Consider the following 27,464-nt stretch of genomic DNA (forward strand, 5'->3'; position numbering starts at 1 on the left):
TCCTCCTTCTCACTCAGCAGCAGGCTCCCTCCCAGAGTCACTGTCTAGAAGTGTCTCTGACTATGAAGTCACTGCAACAAGACCACATTCCAGGTCTTATATGATACTAAGCGAGGGCAAGACACTACTCTCTGCCCCTGAGCACTGAGGCTTCACTTGTTTGTGTCTTCAGTTTTCCCACACTTTGGAGTCCAGAGTATTCACAGTCAGATTGATCCCATGGGAGTAAATGAGCTCAATGCAGGGAAAATGAGGACCAGTAAGGACGCAGCTGGCCCACACATGACAGAGAGAGAGGAGCAAAGCTGGGTCTCACAAGTGTGGATGTTAGAGAGTCATCCAGCTGCTTTCAACCCTAGAGAAGACAGATGTCCTGCATATTGTTCTGCCTTAATTGTGTCTTAAAGAGACGTGGGTTAGGTCAGCTCTGCCTGTTTCTGCCTGTGTCCAGCCTATGTCAGACACTGAAAGCCTGACCCTCGAAGACCCAGTGTGCCAAGGCTGTGAGTACCTGCTCTGGAAGCACGCTAGCTGCTCCTCCCCACCCATGATCAGGGTTCATACACTGACCTGGAACTAACTCCATTAGTGACCCTGACTGGCCAGCCAGGTGGTGGCCAGGAAGCTGATACTTCCGCTACCGTTTCTCAGCCAGATGAGACACAAGCCCCATGTCCCAGGTCTCTGGGTTTGACCCATTTTTCCTGTACCTTCTCAATAACTCTAATGAACTGCTCTATCAGATAGGATTAGATTTGGCTGCACCTAACTGAAGACCCAGAATGAGTGCATGCTAAATCTCTAAGTTGCCTCCAACTCTTTACAACTCTACACATTGTAGGCCACCAGGCTCCTCTGTCCATGGGCTTTCCCAGGCAAGAATACTGGAGTGGGTTACCATCTCCCCCTCCAGGGAATCGTACCAACCCAGAGATCAGACTTGAGTCTTTTATGTATCCTACGTTGACAGGCAGGTTCTTTACCATTAGTGCCAAATGGGAACCAGAATAAAGTGACTTAAACCCAGAAAATGTGTTTCTTTGGGTAAAAGAAGTCCAAACTTAAATTGTCCAGTACTGGTTAATTGGCCTCACAAAGTCATCAGGGAACCTTGGAAAAGACAGAGGAATACTCATCTCTCTGCTCCTCAGAGACTCTCATGGTCTGGAAGAGCCCTTGCAGCTCCATCCATCGCTTTTACATTTCAAACAGCAGGAAGTGAAAAGGAAGGGATACTCAAGGGCCTTTCTCTAGCTGTCTACGTTTGTTTCAGTGAAACTTCAGAATTCTTTCATAATCTTGACTGTATTTCAGTGGCTAGAAGTTAGACATATTGCCATATACAGCTTCAAGGGAGGCTAGAAAACACAGCTTTATTACTGAATGCATTGCCACACCCAGTAATATAGGGGGTTTGTTAATATATTAGTGTATTAGGTTTACATTAATGTAAGCGGTCCAAGGTTGGTTTCATGGTTGCACAATTACCAGGATCTCAGGTTCCTTTTACCTTTTGGTTCTACCATCTTTAACATGGGATTTCTATGTTGTCTTAATCAGTTTGGGCTGCTATAACAGAATACCATGGACTTGGTGCTTAACCAACTGACATTTATTTCTCAAAGTTCTGGAGGCTGGGAAGCAAGAGGAGTTCTGGAGGCTGCTAGCAGATTTGGTTCTTGGTGACTGCCCTCTTCCTGACTTGCAGGTGGTCACCATCTTGCAATGCACTCACATGATCTTCTGTGTGTATACAGAAAGAGAGAGCTCTGATCTCTTTTCCTCTTATTATAAGAACACTAATCCCAGGATGGGGGCTCCACCCTCATGACCTTATCTAAAACTTCCCAAAGTCAGCTCTTCTAATCCCATCACAGTAGAGTTAGGGCTTCAACATATGAATTTTAGGGGATACAAACATCCAGTCCAAAACACACTATGGATGCCCCCTTTTCAGCATTCATATCTTTAGTGCATCTAGCTAGAAGAAAGAGAAGCTGGAGACCTTAAAGACACTTTCTGACAGTTCCATGTATCTCTCTGCTTACATACCATTAACTAGATCTTAGTCACATGGGCACACTTTGCTGAAAAGGAGGCTGAGAAATACATTCTAGGTGGCCATTACCAGCTAATTTGGGTGCAATTCTAATTCTTGAAGATGAGGAAATGCATATTAGAGATAATTATCCATTTATATCACCATCTACAAGTAAGAAAGACATAAAGAATATTGGATAAGCAAATAATAATACCTATATGACTTCCCTAACTCCACTGGGATGTCTTCTAAATGCTGAGACGTGGACTGGCTGAGAAGCTCTGTCACAGCCCTGATCCCTGTGTCTAATTCTTGCTGTATTGGACTAGATCTTGCCTAGACCAGATTTCTCTTGAATTTGAAGTGACGATGTCACCTTCAGTTCAGTTCAGTTCATTTCAGTTGCTCAGTCGTGTCCGACTCTGAGACCCCATGAATTGCAGCACGCCAGGCCTCCCCGTCCATCACCAACTCCCAGAGTTCACTCAGACTCACGTCCATCGAGTCAGTGATGCCATCCAGCCATCTCATCCTCTGTCGTCCCCTTCTCTTCCTGCCCCCAATCCCTCCCAGCATCAGAGTCTTTTCCAATGAGTCAACTCTTCACATGAGGTGACCAAAGTACTGGAGTTTCAGCTTTAGCATCAGTCCTTCCAAAGAAATCCCAGGGCTGATCTCCTTCAGAATGGACTGGTTGGATCTCCTTGCAGTCCAAGGGACTCTCAAGAGTCTTCTCCAACACCACAGTTCAAAAGCATTAATTCTTCAGCACTCAGCCTTCTTCACAATCTAACTCTCACATCCATACATGACCATAGGAAAAACCATAGCCTTGACTAGACGGACCTTAGTCAGCAAAGTAATGCTTGCCAAATCATTACATCCTATCTGCCCTTACCCTCCTCCTTAACCCTGTCTAAGAGCACTTAGTATGTTTATGCTATAGGCTAAGCCAGTTTTAACCAAAAAAAAAAAGAATTCTTGGTTACTTTAAAAAACTATTTTCTACCCATGTCTGATCATAGTGTAGGTCTAGTACCTCTTTGAAAATGGACCTTTTGACAGAACCAGATGGATTTGTACTTGTAACTAGAGGCATGCAGATGAATGAATGACTGAAGTGAGGCTTTAGCTTCGACTCAACCACTGAGCATTTCATACTTGTCCTCTGCAAGATAATACAGGTAGAAACTAACCAATTTTAACCAATAAAATTATGAGTTCAGCCCACCATCTTGAAATAAAATTTAGCCATTTTCAAATAGGCATGCCAAGAGTAATAGTTATTTTTGTCAAATTCAGGGAAACTTTATAGAAGTTTAGAGTTTATAGGCATGTCTAGCTGGTCCAGCATGAGGTCCACAGATCTTAGCACGTTAGACTCAGGAAAGTTGGTACTACCATGAAAGTGAAAGTGAAAGTGAAGTCACTCAGTCATGCCGACTCTTAGCGACCCCATGGACTGTAGCCCACCAGGCTCCTCCATCCATGGGATTTTCCAGGCATGAGTACTAGAGTGGGTTGCCATTGCCTTCTCCAGGGGCATCTTCCCCACCCAGGGATCGAACCCGGGTCTCCCGCATTGCAGGCGGACGTTTTTACCATTTAAGCCACCAGGGAAGTCCAACCTGGACTGCCATAATGGTACCCCAATCCCCAGCACCCTGACTATGCGTACTTACAAGAGTATCGACTTCACAATAAGGAAATCTGGTGACCTAATTTTAGCACTGTTAAAACTTAGTAACTCTAGGCAAGTTTCTTTACCTTGAAGAGCCTCAGATTATTATTTCTAATGAAGATACAAGCAGTCAGTTGTTAGAAGATTAAGTGAGTACACCTGAAGAGGATAACCCAGAAGATGGTCAGTAAATGTACTCTGAATCTGAATTTAAGTAGAGAAAAATTTCAGTGCTGTTAATTAAATATTGCACACTTTTTTAAGGTGGACTTGAATCTCATTCTAAATTTCTCATTTTTGAAAAACAAACTGAATAGTTTCAAAGCTCTGTTACTAGTATAGTATTTAGTACAATGAGCTAGTCAATTATTTTTCATTAAAAAATATAAAAGCTTGTATTGGAAATTATACCCATAAAGTCCATTTAGTTTTACAACTTAATTATATGTAGTAAAAATTTACTGCCACATTTAACAGGTATTAACCTAATTCTTTTCAAGCAAAAGCAATATTTGACTGGAAGTGAACCCTAAGGTGAGGGAGGGAAAGGGACTCCCTTAAATATTTCCTTAATATTTATTTTTCAAGAAAGGTCAACTCACCTAATGCATGAGTTTGCTTAATGTCTTATTTGTGTTATCTCAGTATTTTTAGTAAAACAAATTTGTTACCATGGTGTTGAATTTTAGCATTACTGTGAATCAGGCCAATATCAAGAGGGCAAAACCAACTGTGAGTTTTGCAATAACAAATTTTAGTCAGCTGAGTTTATACCTTGGTTAAAACAATTTTTAAAACTCAAGGAATACCTGGGAAAGATGAGTCTTTCAGATTAATCTCTTCCTGTATTCTGGAGAATTTGTCTCTTTCTTTTATAATAAAAACAAAAAAGAAAATGAATCTGCCCAAGTGCACATTCTTTTTTATATTAATATACTTCAGAGTGAAATCTTACTAGAATTTCCATCTTATTTAATGTGTTGCTGTATAAAATAAAATATTCTTTAATGTTGTCAATAAAAATCCATGACACCATAAATATTCTGTATGAAACCCCAATATGTTTCATATAGAATATTTACATCTCATAGCTTCACAAGGTGTCAGCATTCATGTGCATAAGTCATAATACAGACTTCTTGGGTGATTATCTGAAATTCAATTTGATTCTACAACTATTCATTAACTGGTATATAATCAGAGTTAAGTTTATATAATGAATGAGATTCATACTTCATATCAGCATCACCAGCTACCACTTGTGAAGCTCCTTACAGATATTTATCCATGTGGTAGTTTCTACAGATATAAAGATATGTAAAAATACAGCCCCAAGAAGTATATATTTATTATATATTATTGTATTATTCTTAATGTTGATAATGCCAGCATATTACATTTGTATAGTGCTTATAAAATTGTCAAATATAGTTATATCCATTATTTCACTTAACACCCTCAATATCCTTGTAAGGTAGTTGTGGAGCAGGTAAAATCATTTCCATTTCATAAATTAAGTGAGCCTCAGCAATTAGGCAACCTGCCCAAGGTCACAAAGCTAGACTGATGGCAAAAGTAAGATTAGAACCACATTTACATCTAAGGACTTTTCCACTTAATTAACTTTTTCAAAACATTTATTTAGGAAGCCCAGACATATTTATAAGATTTATAAAACACCTGGGCAGTGTGATTCATGGCAAATAGATGGGGAAAAATTGAATTCAGTGACAGACTTTATTTTCTTGGGCTCCAAAATCACTGCAGATGGTGATTGCAGCCATGAAATTAAAAGATGCACACTTCTTGGAAGAAAAGCTATGACCAACCTAGACAGCATATTTAAAAGCAGAGATATCACTTTGCTGACAAAGGTCCGTATAGTCAAATCTGTGGTTTTCCCAGTGGTCATGTATGGATGTGAGAGCTGGACCATGAAGAAGGCTGAGAGCCGAAGAACTGATGCTTTGAACTGTGGTGCTGGAGAAGACTCTTGAGCGTCCCTTGGACTACACGGAGATCCAGCCAGTCAATCAACCCTAAATATTTATTGGAAAGACTGATGTTGAAGCTGAAGCTCCAATACTTTGGCCACCTGATTCCAAGAACTGACTTGTTGGAAAGACCCTGATGCTGGGAAGCACTGAAGGCAGGAGGAGAAGGGGACGACAGAGGATGAGATGGTTGGATGGTGTCATTGACTCAATGGACATGAGTTTGAGCAAATTCCAGGAGACAGTGAAGGACAGGGAAGCCTGGCATGCTGCAGTCCATGGGGTTGCAAGGAGTCAGAAACAACTGAGCGACTGAGCAACAATAGCTAGCATCTAGTGAGATGAGACCAGGGGTACTGCTAAACATACGGAAATGCACGGGAATTCATTTGAAAAAGAAACCCCAATAAGACAGAATTATCCCTTCTAAACGGACAAGGCAATGGCACCCCACTCCAGTGTTCTTGCCTGGAGAATCCCATGGACGGAGGAGCCTGGTGGGCTGCCGTCTATGGGGTCGCACAGAGTCAGACACGACTGAAGCGACTTAGCAGCAGCAGCAGCAGCAGCAGCATCCCTTCTAACATTTCAGTAGTGCTGAGGTTGAGAAATTTTATTTTATAAGTGCTAGTAAGGATTTTGGTTTAGTGCTGGAGATGTTTCAATTTCAAAACAGACTTATTATAGATAATAATAATAATTATAAATGGGTATATACTATGGAAAAAAATTGGGAAATATCATGAAAAAAATTATTGGGAAATTCTAGATACCTATTGCTTCTGAGCAGGAAGAGATAATAGTCATTTCCAGAGGATAGCATTCTGGAAAATCTCAGGCAAACTAATTAGAAACCCAAACACATCAGAAACCCAAAGATAAATTGGGTACCTTTCTGAGAAAACAATTTCAGTGCCTAAGGCAATTGTTGTGCTATTTTCCCTCTGAAATGTGGTATCATCATCTCCGACAACACTGGCAGCATAAAGAAATTAAAAATAAATAGGATAGTGTTTAAGACTCAGATTCTCATGTTCTTTAAAATACAAAATTTTAAAAATAGAGAATTATTTGAGTTTAAGACAAGGTATCTTTCTGGGCTACCTTTCTTGGAGTCAGCCCTTCTCCATTTCTTCACATTCTGGGAGACTGACAATTAAGGACTCTCTTGTCTCCTCCACTGGAGTGGTCACATGACACAAGCTGGACCAATCAGATTCTTTCGGGAACTCAGAGCAAGGACAATGAAGTAAGTTCATTTGATGTCTCACCCTGAAGAACTTGTCTATGCATTCCTGCAAACGTGATTCCCAGGGCTACTGTGACACTTGTTTTCCACAGCCCTTGTTATTCATCTGTCTTTGGCTCCTTGGAGGAACTCCAGCATTCTCCAGATAACACGCTTTCTTTTTCTTCAGACTTCTTGAGTCAAAACCCTGGCTTCATCACTTACATCATGAGTAACCTTACAAAATCACTTAACATCTCTGTGCCTTAGTTTTCTCACTTGAGAAACAGGGATAAAAAAATAACCCATCTCTCAAAGTTGTGGAGAGTAAATGAAACAGTATAGGTAGAACTCTCAAAACGGTCCCTGAAAGAGAGTAAATGTCATCTCTGCTTGAACCAACAAACCCCAGGTGATATAATTTGGTGTTTTGTTTTAGGAATGGTTAGCGGCTCAGAGAGGGAAGTAAGAAGAACAAGAGCCTTCTTTTTTCTAATCACTCATCCATCCTTCCAACTTCAGCAGCATCACACTTGCCCTTGAAACCTTCACTGACCATTTCCATGCAGGCTCACTCTCAGTAGATACTGTTGCCTGAAATGACCAACACTTATTTAATATGCATTGTCTTTGATGGCTAGTGTCTTTTCCTAGTCTCTATGACCCTATGAAGGCAGACCAGACTTGGTATTTCTTCCTATCTGTCACGCTGACAATATTCAATTAGGAATTGTTAAATGAATATCTGCGGAAGTCAGTCTCTAAGATACCACCAATTCTCACTTCTTGGTGTTCATGTCCTTGTATAGTCCTCTCCCACACTGAACAGGGCTAACTTGTATGTAAAATAGGATATTGTGTAAATGAAACATTATGACTGGCTTTAATTGAAGTGCAGTTTATTTATAATGTTGTGCCAATGTCTGCTGTATAGCAAAGTGACTCAGCTATACACATAGATATTCTTTTTTTATATTCTTTCCATTATGGTTTATTCCAGAAGATGAGATATACTTCTCTGTACCTTGTTTATTCCTTCTAAATGTAATAGTTTGCACCAACCCTAAATTTCTAGTCCATCTCTCTCCCTCCACCCCTCCCCCTTGGCTAACACTAGTCTGATCTCTATGCTGTGAGTCTGTCTCTATTTTGTAAACAGGTTCTTTTGTGCCGTATTTTAGATTCTACATAGAAGTGATACCATATGGTATTTGTCTTCCTCATTCTGACTACTTCACTTAATATGATTATCTCAAAAAAAAAATGATTATCTCTAGTTGCATTCATTCTGCTGCAAATACATTATTTTATCCTTTTTAATGGCCGAGTAGTATTCCATTGTATATATATACCACATCTTCTTTATCTGTTCATCAGTCAATGGACATTTAGGTTTTTTCCATGCCTTGGCTATTGTGAATAGTGCTGCTATGAACATAAGGGTTCATGTATCCTTTTGATTTATAATTTTGTCTGAGTATATGCCCAGGAGTGGGATTGCTGGATCATATGGTAGTTCTATTTTTAGTTTTCTGGGTAACTGAAGGTTTATAACTTCTGAGACTAGATCCATAAAAGATGTTTGAGTTCCTGTCTCATTGTCTCTTAGATCACTGTATCTGGGAGAAGCCAGTAACAGCGTCATGTGAACACTTTAGTATCCTTGTAGAGAGGCCCCTATGGTAAGAAGTTAAGTCTCTTGCCTACAGCTAGCACTTACTTGCCATTTTGAACCATCTCGGAATTCAATCCTCCAACCCCAGTCAAGGTTTCACATGACTGGTACCCTAGACAACATCTAACTCTAACCTCATGAGAAATCCCGAGCCAGAACCACCTCAACAAGCCACTTCCAAAATTTCTGACCCACAGAAACAGTGAGATAATAAATGTTTGTTGTTATGTTCAGCCACTAAGTTTTGGGATAATTTAATACAGAGCAAAAGATAACTAAAACAATAATTGATTCTCTCCTGGGAGAAACGCACACTCCACATTTATTTGAACTATAAAAATTAAAGAAGGAGTGACAAATTTATTTGTTTCCCTGATGAAACAGTTCCTATAGATAAAATCGCTTTAATGTATGGTGACTCAGTTCCACTTGGAGCCTGAAGGCAAAACCGAAAACAACTTACATATTGTAACAACCGTAATTCTTAACATGTCAAATACTTAATAATACTACCTTTTTAGGTACTTAGCTGCTAAGAGATGAACAGGGTGGATTACTCATACAGAAAAATCTTCCTCAAAAGATGCTGGAGGAAAAAAGATAACAATATAGTCACCAGGTTTTCTGAACCCCAAAGCAGAAAATATAGTTGGTTTTTATGAAAACAAGGAACTAGTGAAACCAAGATAGTCTTGGAAAATTCGAGAGATATGATCTCACTACTGAGCCTGCACTGGATGCTTAAATTGTGCTAAAGACTGAACTTAAACCATGGAATTAGACAGCTACTATTTAAAGATTTATTCACAATATTTTGATTTGTCTGTGAGAAGAATAGCAGCTTTGAAAAGACCTTGTACCATCCTGAGAAGGCTAATTGATTTTAAAAAGTAATACTGACTAGGGAAAATCCTGTTAGGTAATGAAGAAAATAAGTGAGTCATACGCACTTAGAAAATCAAGGTATAGTATTTCTTCTCAGAGTCAAGATTTTGATAAACCAGAAGACCTGAATGTTGAGTCTCAATAACTATATTTTCTTGTTTCTTTTTGACAGATAATAGAATATAAACTTGAATCTATCTAGCAAGTTCCCCACAATTTAATCTTTATGTAGAAATATTACAGGTTTTTAGCTTATATGTACGTGTGTATATGTACATATGAGCCTGAGTGCTCATTCACTTGGTCCGTGTTCTAGTCTTTGTGACCACATGGACTGTAGCCCGCCAGGCTCCTCTGTCCATGGAACTTTCCAGGCAAGAATACTGGAGTGGGTTGCCACTTCCCACTCCAGGGACCTTCCCTGGATTGAACTTGTGTCTCTCTCATCTCCTTCATTGGCAGGTGGATTCTTTACCACTGTGGCACCTGGGAAACCCCATATATATACATACATATATGTGGTGTGTATTTCCATAACTGGAATATTTCTATACACACTGCATCTAGAATAAGATTCCAAGCCCTGGACATGCCACAGTGCCTACCACTCACAACTGTTTTATGCAAGCCTGCCTTTCTCACTTACTTGGTTGACCTCAACTCTGTAGGCATTTGAGTTTAAGACTCCTAGTTAAACCCATCATTAAGATACCTTTTTCCTCTAAATTAGATGAATCTGTATGCCTTCAGTGATAAAAATCCCATGAGTTAAGTTTCCAAAGATAATATCAAAGAACCAGAATAACAATCGTTTCTCCCAAGTTTCCCTAAAACCTTTGGGACAGTGAATGTATACGATGCACACAACACTTGGAAAGAGGTGGATCAGGGCTTCCGGAATAGCGTGACAGCCTTTACTCCAGATCTTCATTCCCTATCACTACAAGGTCCAGGGCTAGCACACGTGTTCTCGGGATTTAAAACAAAATGATGGAGTGGCACATCATTAGACCACAGTGTTCAAGGCTAATTCTGTGAGCCTCTGCATTAACAGGGTGATATTGTGTTTGGCTTTATTCTATTAATATTTATAGAGTACTCATTGCCATAGCAACTAAGTGCTTTCCACAGAGGACTGATCAAATTATTAAGAAGAGGTGAACAGGAGAGGCAAGGACCACTGCAGGAGTTGAAAAGAAGCTTCTGATCTCCCTCTAAAGAACCCTTTTTCTGTGACCTACCTGACAAAGTGAGTTCTCCTAGAGAATGGGTTCCATGCATTCCCTCTCAGAATCCCAGAAATGTCCAGTCTTGATCCCCTGCAAAACTGCTATCTGATGTGTTGGGCTCATCTCTGGGAAAAACGACAAAACAGAAGTAGTTCATTTTCCTATCCTGCCTCTCTGTGCCCCTTTTCCCCTTACAGGGATGCAGTAAAGCATAGTGCTTCAGAGACAGGCTTCGAAATTGAATTGTTTGGTTCGGACTTTTCTAACCTATTCATTTATTTTTGTCTGCGCCGAGTCTTCCTTGGTGCACAGGCTTTCCGTTGCTGCACTTGGGCTTTCCCTAGCTGGGGTAAGCAGGCGCAGCTCCCTAGTTGTGGTGTGTGGGCATTGCAGTGGCTTCTTTTGCGGCAGAGTACAGGCTCCAGGGCGCGTGCGCTTCAGTAGCGGCAGCACGTGCATTCGTTCAGTAGTTGCAGCGCACAGGCGTAGTTGCCCTTTGGCATGCAGGATCTCCCTGGACCAGCGATCAAACCAAACCCACGTCCCCCGCCTCGACAGACAGACTCCCGACCACTGGGGAAGTCCCAGATTGTCTGAGCTTGAATTCCAGCCTTTCCACTCACTAACTAGTTCTCCTTTGGCAAGTTATTTAATGGTTCTGCACTTTGGTTTTCTCATCTATAAGATGGGGATAGAAACAAAAACTTCATAAGGTTACAATGAGAATCAAAGAAACGAGTAAATATTAAGCACACTAAAGAGTTCCTGGTACATAGTAAATGCTCAATAAATGTTAGCTTAATTTCAACATATCCTCGTCTTTTATTCCCAGTCACCAGAGTACCCATGCTGTCCTGCTCTTCCTGGTTTTCAGCGACTGAACAAAAGTTTTTTTCTAAGATGAGATTCCCCTCAGACATTACGTAGCGGAGTGGAGGAGGAAAGTCGCCCCTGTTTGGCCAGATCAATTGGGCAGATCAGAAATGCTTAGACTTCTGCCACTGAAGGCGGCTGTCTCTCTGTCAAGCAATTCCTTTACAAGTTTGTTCTCCTGCTAGATTTAACGTTCATGATGGTAAGGAGCATGCTTCAGTCATTTGCCTCCAAATATAGAGCCACATGCCCCTCACATCCTATTCATACTCTGGGACAAATGAATAATCTGCTGTCCTTCTCTGAAAACATGTACACAAGTATGCATAAAGAGCCATAGCAAATCTACTGGTTCAGGCTCTACAACAGGGAGTAGGGGCTAACAAAAAATGACGGATGTATGCTCCTTGCTTTCAGGAAAGTTAGATCCAGCAGGAGAAAATACTTGTACAGGACATGTTTTCGCCAAAAAATAATGAGCGTCCACAGTGAAATTTGAGGCATTGATTCAGGGGGAATGTAGTGGGGTCTTTGTGACCACATGATGGAAAAGTCCACTAAGCCTAGCAGACGTAAGCCCAGCCCCGGTGTGAAGTCAGGTGGCATTCCTCTCCTTGGAGGTTTTCCTGCCTGGTGAGGCGTGGCAGCGCTGATCAATGCTACTGACTCATCTTTGCACAATCACAGAGAGACTATCTCAAAGTCGGAAGCATCAACACCCAAACCCAAGAGTTAAGATTTCGGATAAGCACCCTTGAAACTTGGAAGAGGTCACTGTAGGATAAATAAAGGGACGCATCCCTTTATACTGTGGGTAGTAAATGTGTTGCCTCATCTGCAACTTGTTACTGCAAGAGCCTATATAAACCATAAAATTAGGTTCAAGAAGGTTGAGATAGATGCATAAATGAAGAGTTACAAAGAAACTTGAAGTGCAAGTGGTTTCAGTTCCATAAGAATCTACTAAGGATCTACTTCTATGTACTATCCACTACTTTGGACACACACCTGATTTTCTGAAGGTCCCACTCTCTTTCATCAGATGATCCTTGGTGTCAGTCCTGAAGCAGGGGTCTGGAGTGAAAACAGCTTGGTAACCATGGGAAATTTCCTGTATCCTAGTACTCTTTATTAGCATCATTTGCTTACCAGGGCTTAATCAATACAAGTCCCCTTTCTCCCTAATTCACACCTTGGATAATTGCTCACAAAGGACAATGGTTCAACTCCAGAAGAACAATTAGAAATTCTAGTCTGAGCACTAGAAAAAACAAAGGGAAACCACATCCGCTCAAGTTTTCAACAGTTTTGCTTTTCTGAAGTTGAAATACTCTGGCTAATTAAAGTTCTGGGCTCCTTAGTACCCTTTTGCCTCAACTCTTTGACAAATGCACCCAAGTACTAGTGGATCAAGGCTTGGTCTCTTAAGGTCAGTGATTCTTGAACTGTATCATACATCAGAAATACCTGGAGAGCTTGTTATGATAGATTGCCAGCTCCCATCTCTCAGTTTCTGCTTCAGTAGGTTTGTGTTAGGGTTCTAAAACTGCATTTCTAATGATTCCCAGGTGATGCCAGCACTGCTGGTCAAGGGACCACACTTTGGGAATCACCACTCCAGTTCATGATGTCCAGTCAAAAGCAATCTCCACCTGAGACAGATCACACTCAAGCTGTCATCAGCCTCATACATACAAGGGTGGAGAAAGTCTCCAAGAGGGAGTAGATGGGGGAAGAGGGATTAGAAGGTCAGGAGGGAACACAGAGGCTTGTGTTCAGTACTTTGCTGTTTTCCCAGAAGAGGAATCTGGGCTGCTCCTTGAACTTACCCTGCCCCTCACACACCTGGCTACTCTTGATCCATTTTCTTCAAGAACCCATCCTCCACCACAGGACTCTCAGCTACCACCTCCCAGACTGGCAGCTCAGCATGGCTGTCACTCTTGTCGAGTTCCCTGTCAGGCAACATCTGCTCCCAGTTCTCAGAACCAGCCTGTCAAGAAGTGAATGGCTGAGGCTGTGAATTGCAAATCGCCCCAGTACCGGCCCAAGTTCCATGCCCAAGAGGCAGCTGTATCCTGGAGGAGGGGCCCTCCCCATTTTATACACACATACAAAGAAACCCCTTCCCCACTTCACACACACACACACACACACACACACACACGCACACACAAATACACCATGCGCACCAGCAGGCCACTGTTTACTCCACCTACACAGAAATCCTTCAGATATTGCTCCTGGGCTCCAAAAACCAAGCTCAGCCTCAGACCAAGAGAGCATAGATTGAAGGGAAAATTTCAGTCCCCAGGAAAATGTGGCGAAGGGGAGGGAGGGTGCAAAAAAGATCATTTGTTACCCAAAGTAGGTAAGTATTTGGTTCTAGAATCTCAATATGTTCAGTCTCCTCTATCCAGACATGTCAGTTGAGAGAAACTCCACTTTAGGAGAGGATGAAAACAAGGAATAAATCCATAGAGCAGAATCTGGAATCTCTGAATAATTTGCCCACAGGAGTAAGAATGAAATGAGTAATTCTCTCTGAGTCCACTTATCCTTCTACTCACACTGATCAGCTGAGAAGTGAAAAAAAAAGGTTCACACACACTCAGACTCCTTTTCACTCTCCACTGAAGGACTTATTCCTCTGGTTCTGGAAACCTTGCCTGCTCACTGAGAAATCACATAATAATGATTATGTGATTGCATAATAATTAGAAATCGCATAATAATTGGTGGGGAGGTTGGTCGGGCTGGGAGCAGGCTGAAGGACACTCCACCTTCCTCCCCACCTCCCTGGGTCTCTTACTTCCCTCCACCAGTCAAAAGTGTGCTGACTTCCTCACGGCTTGCATTTTGCCACCACAAAAAAGACACCCCTGCTTTTTACAGAGCCCGAGTCTCTTTGGAAAATTTTCTAGCATGTCCATCCTTTTCAACACTTTATTTTTTTAATGGAAGCAGTCATCTTTAAACCATACAACTGAAATCTTTGTTGGCAGAGATATTTTTTCCTAAATAAATAACATAAAAGTGTAATACTGCACCAAGTTAAATACCAACATTATCCATCTTGTGGCTGTCAAAAATATTAAATATATTACTTCAGTGAGAAGTGATTGCTGATACACCATTAGATAGCTCATCTTCCACAGAGTTATTTTTAGGCATTTAAGTTGGCATGAACGTGCATCTTAATGCCTTAAATATAAAATAATAATAATGGTAAGACTGTAAGCAAATTGTGATTCTTAAGGTGCTTTAGCTGAAAACTGTCTCAAGGGGACATTTTTAAAAGACCCACCCAAATGTTCTTTGTGCAATTAAGTTTATTTCCCAGGTTTATAAAATTCAATTGCATTTCTGCAAAGGAAAAAGAATTCACTGGCTTCCCTTCCTTATGACAAAACCCCAGCAGCAAGTCATTATCACTTCTGACTAATCAGAGAGAAACCACCTGCAGGAATACTCCCCTTTCTGTTGACTCCCAGCAGAACCTTCCAAATGATGATTAATCACTGAATAAACGGCGGAATTGACAACAGCATAATGACAAAGAGAAAGCAGAGACGGGGCCTGAACGGTGGGTGCATGTGGTCCAGCCCCAGTGGGTGGAAGGGCCGAAGAAGATGGATGACCCTGTAAGCGCTTGACACTTGAGTATCTTGTCTTTTACAAGGGGGTCACTTCTGCCAAATTCAACAAATAAGGCAGCAGGCATCAAGTGGACATGCTTCCTATGACTGTCGGAAGCAAGGAGGAACACCTTAAAAATTAAACTAATGAGCTTAAATTGACATCCTAAGCTCAGATGATAACAGAAATAATAGATACTACAGATGACAGCCTAATCCATTATTGTGGAAGGCATTTAGAAGGTTTTACTGATTACAGACTCAGATTACCCTAACCATGTCCCTACTAATTTGAAAAATGATGAATCACTAAGTTCAAACAGGGCTCAGAAGAGTCAATTATACTAAGTTATACTAAGCAGTGATATCAAAAGCTCATATTTTCTACTCTAAGGAATAAAACATGTTATGCCTAGCAATAAACAGAAATGAAGTCTATTACCCACTCTCAGTTGACCAAATCATTAGCAATAAGAATGTTTCTCTAATTTTTCAATATTCTTTTCAGGATATATACTCCCTGCCCCAAGGAATCCTACTAGCCAAAGTTTATTAACATGAAAAATATGTGTAGTAAATGAAATATTGGTTTGCAACCAGCTTAATGTCCTTCAGATACTGTCAGTTTTTAGGCTCTCTGTGCTCAAAAAAAAAGAACAGTTACTGGCCAGACTCATTATTTCCCAGTTATCCTCAATATCATCATCCATTTCATCAGGATAATCTTCATCTTTATCAATTTTTCTTTCTGTAAAATACAGAGAATTTAAGTTCACAAAAGAGAGTCATTTACGTCTTTCCATTGGTTCTAACAAACAAATACCCCTGGTCAGTACCCTATTCCACCTACATGACACTTATCAATTCTGTCCTATCTCATGGACCACTTTCCATATTAATTCATAGCAACGGAAAGTATCTTGTTGTGTGGCTGTGATATCATGTATCAAGATTTCCCTGTTTGTCTAGTTACACTTTTTTCTGCATATATCTTGTTCTCAACCATGTCTAGAACAAACCTTCACATGTTATAGATGCTCAACAAATCTCTGTTAAGTAACTATCTTCTGATTCTTTTTTCCAGATTCAACCAATATGATACCCTTTATGTGAGATCTTTGAAATCCTTTCCAAGGGGAGTTCTCAAGCATGTAGGTTTCATTCAGACCTTAGTAAACCAGTCTCATTTAAACAGCAGAGGAATCTAGGAATAGATGATTATAGATGGACTTTGAAATAGTGAACAACCCCATTTCTCACTACTTATAAGATGGCTGCATTGAGAATTTATTTTTCCCGTCAAAATCCAATCTTACCATCCTCCGATGGCTGGAGAGGTTAATCTCATATTCAAAATCTGACTTCAGATTCAAACTCTGGTCTGGTTTTCAAGTCTTTACCAAAGCTCACAGCAGTGCCTGCTTAGCTAAGTTCCCCCGCCACCTCCATACTTACCTGTCACACCACACACACACACACGCACACACTCACACCTGACTCACCAAGTTCAGGCCTGCCTTTGCCTCCCCGCTTCAACAGGCGTGCTCTCCCTTTCCTCTACTATTCACACTTTCCACTTTCTCATTCTTCTTCACTCCCCTACCCTTCTCTGGACCACTTCTAAAATATTACACTCTTGCCTTAGATTCTTTAGGAGGCAATAGCCGGTACCGCTAGCATGAGAGAGTATGGAATTTGGGGTCATCGAGCCATTCCAAGTTCTCCATTTACTCACTACTTGACCTCAGGCAAGTTGCTTAAATTTTCAAAGACCATTCCTACATCTCTGAAATAGGGATAAAGATACATACCTTAGTGTATTATTGAAAAAAAATTAAATGAAACAGTGTTTGGAAATGCCTGTCCTAAATACTGCAAAGACTATGTCATTCATTTCTGAATCCTCAGTATAAAGCCTTGAGCCTGACATATTATAGTAAATTTTATTCAATGTTGAATGAAAAGTGAGCAGACACAAAGAGGAATAAAATACATACACACAAGATTCAAAGTTTTTAATTTAATAAAATGTCACTGACGGCTTTGTTTTCCTCATCTTATCTTTTATATTTAAATCATTTTATCTTTATTCTTTTAATCCCCTATTTCTCATATCTACTCAATAGACAAGTTAAATATTAGATACCATTCATTAATGAGCACCAGAAACCAAATGTTTAAATTTTTATCCTAGAGTGGCGTTCCAGTTTTTCTTTTCTTCTCCTCCCACAGCTCCAAAGGGACACCAGGGAGCAGGGAGCCAGGGAGCTCCTATATACATGACAACTATGAATTTGCTGAAGGCCAGGAAGCACAAGACTCACCCCACTATTTCCTCTCTGCTGGGGAGATGAGAGGCTTAAAATCAAAAAGGACACAGAGGTCCCCCTGAAGGCAACTAAAGGGAATAGGTACTCAGGTCAAATATTAGGGAAAAATGCCACAGAAATTACTAAGTCATTAGACAAGTAATAAGTAGAAGAAAACTAAATATGAAATGAAGGAAAATAAAAGAATAAGACAAGGTAGGTTTAATCTGATAGATTTTAGAAATTCTCAGGAATTTTTTGGTTTGTTTTTTGTGTGTATATATGTTTTTGTTATTTTTTCCCACAACAATCATTTTTTTTATCCAGAGCAATCTGTTAAAGTTAATGAATAGCTATAAAAAGGAATTAAATATAAGTTCTTAGAGTTAAATAGCAAAATAAGTCAGCAAAAGATCCTTCTTTCTAAAGACTTTGCTGGGAGAATTTCTTTGTCCCATATCTTTCTAGATTTTTCGCTTTGGATTTAATCTCCAGGAACACACAAAACATGACCACTCCATAAACAAAACCAAATTGCACAAAATGCATCTTTTGTTCCTAAACTAAGTAAGTTCAGATTTATAAACGGTGCTTTTAGCGACTGTAACATCAGTATCTATATTCTACACTTCTCAACTCTTTCTCTTTTCGCCTTATCTTCAAGAAAATAGATTTCCCCCCTCACTATTATTTATCATTTTCAGTTCATATCTTGGGAGTAGAAGGTTTGTCATGTAAAGTTTTGCACCACCCGTTAGATATTTGAATTTGGCCCTGCACACAGTATATTAGTAAAACATATTTCATTATTCTCAAGTGTCCAGTGGAAGAGAGAAGAATATTCCTCTTGACTTCTTACTATTGCATTTTACTGTCCAATGCTCCAGACAAAGCAGAGCCGTAACTCCAGGCTGCCTGCATGCAATCTAGGAGCAGTCTGGGAGTGGACTAGGCCTTCTCCCTGAGGGCCCACGCCTCCAGAATGTTCTTCCCTTCCTGATCGGACACAGGCTGATATCTGTGAACTTGTCTGCTTGGTCAGGCATTTTTCTGAAGCCTGTGGGTGGACTGGGATCAGAGATTAAAGTGGTTCAAGTCTTTATTTATTATTACCACAGAGTAGTCTACCCAAGCCATCCATTTATAGGGACGGGAGATGCTCCTATAACTGCAAAGAACATCATTAGTGTTTTATTTCCTCTCCCAACTACCTGGGTATGGTTGTTATGCTCGCTTTGACCCAGTCAGGGCCAAGAAACAGTTTCCTGGCCTAGGGGATGAAATGTGAGGTCACTCATCTCCCAGGCAAGGCAGGACACACCGAGACAGCATGGTCCAGTGACCCGAGCAACGGGCTGGAAATTCCAGACTAATTACGCCTCGTCCTGCATCAGACTTGCTGTGTGGTGCCAGGTGAAACACCTGCCTTCTCTGGACCTCTATCTGAATTTGTTTGCATCATGATGGGAATGGCTGCTATGAGATAACATGCAACTACAGCCTTTCTGAGCCTGGGCTGCTTCATTTATAAGACAGGAATGATGAGCTAGTGACTTCCTTACCTCACAGAGTCAGTGTAAGGCAAAAACATAATTAAAAATTCAAGTAATTTGTACAGTGCTGAACGAATTGGTTCTTCCTAGTGCCATTATTTAGCAACAGGGCAAGTCTCAGACTCAAACCCAGGTTGCTCATTCTTATTCCAGGATCCAGCATAATCTACACGGACTAAACCTCCTTTCCTTTCAGTGAACATCCAACAAATATTAGACCCAATGGACTATGGTTTCATGACACAAATGTCCCTGCAAGGGTTGGAGCAGGTTCCAATAGTGGCTAAATTGAGAAATATTTTGATGCCAGCAACCTCTTAGGAGTGTTATGGCAGCTGTTAGGTTGAACCCAAGAAAAATATGGTGTAACAATTTTATTTAAAGCAGATGTCAAAGTGAGCCACACTTCTAAATTCTCAAATGTATAGAAAGTTTTCACTTGAGGATAGAAACAGGATGGCAAGACTACTTCCCTCTGGGCTGAATCACACTTGGCCCTCCCTCATTATATCCCTAGTTAATTCTTCAGTAATTGGGGAGCTATGGTCTTTGCAAATGTCACAGTTTTACCACAGTGTATTTACTTCTGGGTGGATTAGCATGAATGTGTCGATTGTCTTGGATTGCCAATTTTGTGGGAGTGATTTGAAAGCCTGCAGAATAAACTGTTATTTAACTTGGGGAAATGGGAAGGAAAAAAATGGAAGTGCTTTATGTTTTGCTCCCTTCGGTTCATATTTGCGAAAAATCCTCATAACCCAAAGCAGCTGGACTCCCAAGGATAATGATAACATTGGTAGTGAGAGATTTGGACCTGGCTGGAAGGTGGGGCTTGTGTAGGAGGCAAATTTTCCACGCAGATGTAAAGCATAAGAAATATTTATTTATAAAAATTACATATGAGGATCAGAAAAATGGACTTGTTTCTGAGGAAACTTGTTCACAGCATAAGCCAAAAGTATTCAGTTAACTTGGTCTCCTTGTAAAGATGGTCCCTATCAGATCCACCTGCAAACATTTGCCATTCTGTAGGGCATTTGCTTGTCACTCTTTTTTTTTTTTTTAAATGTATTCGTAGATAAGCTTTATTCCAATGTTTACATAAAAATGAGTTGATGTTGAACAGGAAAAGGTTTTTACAAAGGGTTAAAATTTATCAAACAACAGAACTTGGTCCTTCCCTTTAGTTTGAATTCAGTTGGCTGACACATCGTTATTAGTATCCGTCCTCACTAATCATTATCACACACAGTATGGTACTTCCTATTTCCCTGGAAGTCTCTTAAACTGCTTTCAGTTAAAAGAGAAGGGCAAGGATTTTATCGGCTCATACCCTACTCCACTGGAGGCAAAGATACATCCTTCAATTCTCTTGTTTAAATTGTGGTTGTTGGCAAAGTGTCCAAATGAAGAATTTAATGCTAACACACAGAGAACACAGTATAATCTATGTATAACAGTAACTTTGCTTCAAGTTTTTTTCATTAAGAATTATTTTTATTATCTCTCCACAAGGAAGTTATAAAAATACCTATAAAAACATTGAAAAGGCTCTTTAAAATCCTGGAATGAAAAATTCTGAAGTATAAATTATGATACATCTTCTATGACTTGCAAATAAAAAATATAAATTCTACAAGTTGGAATTTCTGAATGATTTTGGCAGGAATTTACCAGAAGGACCCAGAACATCAAACCTTAACAATTTTCTGTTTTCATCCCAAATGAGTTTTTGAAAAGCTGTATAATCTTTTGACAGGTACAGTCCACATACAAACTTGCTTCTGCCGTTAACGATGAAGTCAATCTGAAGGACAGAGATTTGTATGCTGGATGCGCCAGGCTCTTTCATGCAACTGACTGGTCTTCTCTTATTTCTTTCCATCATGTTTTAAATAAAAGTAAATATATATATATGGTAAAAAATTTAAATGGTACAAGAAGATTTAAAATAATTAGTAAATATCCTTTTCCCCCTTAACCTAGAAAATCTGATCTCTTCCAAATCATCAGTCACATGAATAATTTGCAAAGTGAAGTCAACCTTAGAGTCTCTTCATCTGAAAATTATTCTCAGGATTTCTGGAATGTGTTGATTCTCTCATATATTACCTCTGTTACAGAGGAAAGCCATGCAGTCTTCTTCTAAAAAAAAAACTAACTACGAAAGCAACTCGCACACTCTGCTTCGAGAGAGCAAGTCCAGGCAACACCTTGTACTCCGTGGATCTGGAGCTGGCTACAGGCAGAAGCTCTGGTACCAACCAGAGACTGCTCAGCCAAGCCCTTCCTGAATGCCTCGGATCCTCCGGGCCAGCTGCACATCCTTGGGGAAGAGCGTGACGCGGCCGGCGTGTAAGGAGAGGAGATAGGCATCCTCGAAGAGATGAACTAGAAATGCTTCTGCCGCCTCTTGTAGGGCCAACAGGGCCTGGGCTTGCCAATTGAAGTCCACACCACGAGTGAATTGAACACATATTTCTCTTGCCAGGAGGCAGAAGGGGGTCTTTCTTAACAGCAGGTGTGTGGTCTTCTGAAGAGTTCGGATCTCCTTCAGGATTCCACGTCCCCGGCGAGCAAGTGGACGGGAGGACGTGCCTAAGGACCGGGCCGGCCGGCGGGCGGCGGGAGCCGGGCTCACGGGGCGCCTCCTTGCGTCTCGGGCGGTGCGGGCCCATGGCGGGCGAGCAGGGCTGCAGCCCCGCGGCTCCTTCTAGATCTTCTGGGTCCGGGGACAGAGGCTGGGAGGGCCGGGGCGTCCCGGCCGCGTGCCCCGGCTGGGTCTGCTTGTCACTCTTTATCTAGAAGAAATTCTTGTTCGGAGTACCAATGCAATTAGATTATTTATAAAAATCAGTTAACTTCAAGTTGACAGAAATGACTCTCTTTTTTCTGAAATTGCCCGAATTAAGGGTGGGATAATTAGTGAAACTGATATAAAGAGACTGTTGAGTTTTCACACACTGGCCCTGCTAACTAGCATCCTGTGTGCTTCTGTCTCTGGATAAACAAGCCGAGGGCGTTACTCTTCTTCTCCTTGGCTCACATGTATCCTTTCTGCCTTGCTCCTCTGTCCTGTTTAGTCTCTTGAACAAGTTAGTAATGATCTCTATTATGACGTAAGGTTCACTGGCAAGCAGAGACACACAAACACCAAAACGGTGGCCACCCCACCTTACTGCTGCCGATGAATTTTGGCCACAGCCTATTGGTGAAGCCTGGATTCTGATAAATTGCCCCCCTACCCCTGCCCCCCGGAGAACAGGACATCACTGCTGGATTGGCCAGGGGATTATGTGAGCTTGGTTAAGCAGAATCTAAATTACAAGAATGACCAATGATTATTGTTGTTTGTCACCTTTTTTGTTTTTCAAGGAGAAAATAGAAAAACATGATGAAAGTATACTATAGTAAAAGAAGTACTTTGGGGCTAAGAGACTAGAAACTTGGTCAATAGTCCCAAGGCCACTTCTGTAAGTTCAGAATTTGAGCATGTCACTTATCTCTGTGGGCCTCAGTTTTCCAATCTGAAAGTGAGTGGATTGAACTAGACATATAAACTTTTTCAGCTTTTAACCTCAATGATTCTGTTTTACCAATGTTCATTTTTTAGTAACTATTTTTCTTATTACTCAAGCAGTCTATGTCCACTGTGTAGTTATAACAAATAAGTATGTTAAGTTGCTTCAGTTCAGTTCAGTTCAGTCGCTCAGTGATGTCCGACTCTTTCAGTCATGCCCAAATCTTTGCAACCCTATGAACTAGCCTACCAGGCTCCTTTGTCCATGGGATTCTCCTGGCAAGGATACTGGAGTGGATTGCATGCCCTCTTCTAGGGGATCTTCCCCACCCGGGGATTGAACCTGCATCTCTTGAGTCTCCTGCACTGGTGGAAAGGTTCTTTACCACTGTCGCCACCTGGGGAACCAATTAAAATCATCTGCTACCTTACTACTCTGAGATAACTGGATTTGCAAATATATCGTAATGAACCTATACCAAATATAGTGAAATATATTAAACATTGAAAATATATTAAAACAAGCAGATACCAAAGTTTTTCCCCCAAAAGTTAACACTAAGCTTCTTTCTTATTCCTGGGGCATACTTGGACCCATTCTCTTTCACTTCCTCTGTCTGATGCTGCAGTCCTGGATATGAGCTCATATTGGAATGATGATGTCCCTGGCCATCAGAAAGAAAGCATAGAACTATAAAAGAGCACTCAAAGGAATCATAAAAATTATTTGGAACTACCCCTTCATTTTACAGGGGAGATAGTTGAGTCAGAAAGAGCCTAACTTGTTTGTCAAACGTCATAGCATTCACTGGATGGCAGAGGCAAGGCTAGAACAATGATCTCCTATCCACAGTTTTAAAACTCTTTGCAAAGGGAGGGAATATATGTATAATTATGGCAGATTTGAGTTGTTGTATGGTAGAAACCAACACAACATTGTAAAGCAATTTCCTTCTAATTAAAAAATAAATAAAATGCTTGCACTCCTTTATTATTCTTGTTTCAGGCTTCTTGGGTGGTTCAGCGGTAAAGAATTTACCTGCGAATGCAGGAGACACCAAGAGATCCAGGTTCCATCCCTGGGTGGGAAGATCCCCTGGAGAAGGAAATGGCAACTCACTCCAGTATTCTTGCCTGGAAATTCCATGGACAGAGGAGCTTGGTGGGCTACAGTTCATGGGGTCACAAAGAGTCAGACACAACTGAGGGCACGCACTACATTATTCTTATTTCAGGGTTGTTTTTTTTTTTTTTTTAATTTAAACAGCAGAGTCAAAACCTTTTTTTTCTGATTGGACTTTGTTTAATAACAAAACTTAATCTAACCAATTTTCCTGGTTAATTGAGGTCTCCCATTACCACAACCTGTCCTCATAGCTGGTCACAGACAGGCTGCAAGAACTGCCTGGAAGGGCAGGAATGTGTCATGATGAGAATTGTGTTTAGCAGAAAAAAAAAAGTACTGAACCCATATCCCTACTACCCCTCCCAGTGATATGAGACAAGCAGTAGAATCTTAATTTTCCTTTAACTTGTTGAGTTTTCCTTGGACTAAATGAAGGGACCATCCCTACACATGCCTTTAAAAAAAACAATGTCAGATACTTAATAAATATTTGTTTACTGATGGTGCTTGCTCCAATCAAAGGCAGTGGCTTTCCTGGTGTTCCTGTTCTACGATGAGATGGGGAAATAGCACCCACCCACGCCTATCTCACGGAGAAGCCAAGAGAGCGAAAGAGACAATGGAGATCAGATCCTTGGAAGAAAAGTACTGTGTTTATTCAGATCTTGTTTCTATTAACCATCCAGCCAAAGCACGTGGTCCCTGGGAGGCTACTTCTCCAGCAATGAGTCTATAGGGCTAATTTTCAGTCTACAAATGGCCCCATTCCCCAGATCATTCCACCTAACCTTTAAAACTCTTCACTCACAATTCTCCACCCAATTTGCTTTCCTAGACCATACCTGGTCCTGGCCAAAGTCAGTTGACAGACTTCAAGTCCAGCTGTCTTTTCTTTCTCTCTTCCCCACACCCTCCTTTCCCTCTCTCTGTTGTTGTTCTCTCAATCCCAGCTCATGGAAAGGATATAGTACTTTTCTAAAGACAAGGTGGGGGAGACATTTCCTTGTTTTGAATGAAACCTTCTAGATGATTTTGATATGCCCACCACCTCCTAATTCCTGGATGAATCTCTGATTCTGGTTCAGCTAAAGATACCATGATCCAGAGAATGAAGATGGTATGTTCAGGGTTTCATCACTGGTTAGAGGAAGCAGAGACGTGATCTCTTTCTGATTTTAACTTTTGATGATCCTTTTTTTCCCTAGGCTCCTGTGTTGTCAATCATGACATTTCGTTTTATTTCAGAGCATATATCTTGTTACCGCCCTACACAAGCAAAGTGATTTTTATATTCATTTCTATTGATTAATTTTTGGCTGGGTCTTCATTCCTGCACGAGGTCTTTCTCTAGTTTAGCAAGCAGGAGCTCCTCTCAAGTTGTGATGCTCGGGGGTTCTCATTGCAGCGGCTTCTTTTGTTGCAGGGCACTGGCGCTAGGGCGCATGCGCTTTTGTAGTAGCGCTCATAGGCTCACTAGCTGTGGCTCCTGGGCCCCAGAGCACAGGCGCAATAGTTGTGCGCACTGACTTAGCTGCTCCGCAGCTTGTGGGGTCTTCCCAGACCAGGGATAAAACCCCTGTCTCCTGCACTGGCAGGCTGATTCTTAACCACTGGACTACATAGTAGATTCTGAATAAATACATGAAGGAATTAATTAATCCCAAACTCATCTTTTGCTTGCTAGTCTTTATTCAGTTTTTAGTACTTATCTGGACAAGAGTCTCTTTCAGTTCAGTTCAGTTCAGTTGCTCAGTCGTGTCCGACTCTTTGTGACCCCATGAATCGCAGCACGCCAGGCCTCCCTGTCCATCACCAACTCCCGGAGTTCACTCAGACTCACTTCCATCAAGTCAGTGATGCCATCCAGCCATCTCATCCTCTGGCGTCCCCTTCTCCTCCTGCCCCCAACCCCTCCCAGCATCAGAGTCTTTTCCAATGAGTCAACTCTTCACATGAGGTGGCCAAAGTACTGGAGTTTCAGCTTTAACATCATTCCTTCCAAAAAAATCCCAGGGCTGATCTCCTTCAGAATGGACTGGTAGTGGGTATCAAATGTAAGCATGCATCAGAATCACTTGGGGGATTTGTTAAACAGATTGCTGGGCCCCACGCTCAGTTGTTTTTTTGTTTTTTTGTTTTGTTTTGTTTTTTAAACAGGACAGATATAGCCTGATAACTTATATTTCTAACAAGTTCCCAGGTTATGCTAATGCTGCTGGCCCAAGAACTGCACTTTGAGGACCACTGATCTATCTTATTCAAGGACTGCCTTCTCTAAAAAGATTGGTTTTCAGCTACTGAAGTATTCCACGCATACTTTCCACTATGCTTGAGCGTATTCCTAATCAGTGGTCTGATTTGCTTATCAAGGATTTCCCTGGTGGTCCAATGGCGAAGGCTCCATGCTTCCAATGCAGGGTTCGATTCCTGGTCAGGGAACTAAGTTCTCACATGCTGCATGGCACTGCTAAAAAATATTTTTTTAAGTTGATTTGCTTATCAATTTTCTTAAGTAACACCATCAGTGGTAATCTGAAATACTATTAAATACATGTATACACACATTTATATTAATCTTTCTGTCAAAAATTTAGTCTGGGATATTTTTTTTCTTTTCTGTTATTATCTTCTTCTATACATATAAATGATGTTCATTATCAGTGGCTCATGTCTTCATCCTCACCTAAAAGAAATTAGTACTAGCACAGTATTTTGACTACTACTTGTAATAATACTTTGGGGCTTCCCAAGTGGCTCAGAGAGTAAAAAATCTGCCTGCAATGCAGGAGCCTTGGGTTCAATCTCTGGGTCAGGAGGATCCCCTGGAGAAGGGAATGGCTACCCATTCCAGTATTCTTACCTGGAGAATTCCATGGACAGAGGAGCATGGGGGGCTACAGTCCATGGGGTTGCAAAGAGTCGGACATGACTGAGTGACTAACACTTTAATAGTATTTGTTATAGATGATCATCAAATTTAGAACTGGAATAGGATACAGATTCAAGTACCAATCCATTTAATAGCTGAAAATACTGAAACCCATAAAGAGAGTTTTCCCAGATTTAACAGTTACATTGTAACACAGCCAAGACTAGACTCTAGCTCTCCTTTCTTTTTTTTCAAGCCTACCAAGATGCCTCTTTGACACTGTGTATCAAGCTATAATTGTGTGCAAAGCTAAACTGCCTAATTCTGAACTTTTTTTTTCATACCTCTATCAATGGAAGTCTTCCAATAGTTAATAATAATTCCTCCAGTGATCTAGATTTTTTTACAAATAAGCTTGCAAAAAAAAATATTCTCTATTTCCAGAAATATCTCATTGTTCTCAGGTATCGTGCTAAGTACTTTGTCTGAAATACTCCATTTAATCCTAGAATGAATTCTAGGGTTATGTACAATGCCAGTTTTCTGACGTAAAAATTCAGATTCAGATGTAAAAAGACACAAGAGGTTCCTTGCCCATACTACTGGGATTAGAACTTATTACTGCCATTTTCTCTATCTTTACTAGGCAATGAGTTTCATAAGGACAAAGACTATATGTGTTTAAGTACTATTTCCAACCCAGTGCAGAGATCATAGAAAGAGTTCAGTAAATGTTTGTTGAGTGAGTGAATAGATGAAAATCTCTTTTACTATTTTTGGCCTTACCTGCTGCTTCTGCACTCCGTGTTCTACCATGGGGTACATTTAATAATAAAAAATTAC

General features: G+C 40.8%; 2 pseudogenes; both read right to left on the reverse strand.

The window, feature by feature from the left end:
• The window catches only part of LOC138429932 (nicotinamide/nicotinic acid mononucleotide adenylyltransferase 1-like), a 39,281-nt pseudogene extending 18,041 nt beyond the window's left edge, over positions 1-21,240 (reverse strand).
• Positions 20,174-27,437, reverse strand: LOC138429933 (histone H3-like centromeric protein A pseudogene; annotated as a pseudogene).
• Between the last annotated feature and the right edge of the window lie 27 nt (positions 27,438-27,464).

The sequence above is a fragment of the Ovis canadensis genome, chromosome 25 (genome assembly GCF_042477335.2).
Source record: "Ovis canadensis isolate MfBH-ARS-UI-01 breed Bighorn chromosome 25, ARS-UI_OviCan_v2, whole genome shotgun sequence".
Classification (NCBI taxonomy): Eukaryota; Metazoa; Chordata; class Mammalia; order Artiodactyla; family Bovidae; genus Ovis; species Ovis canadensis.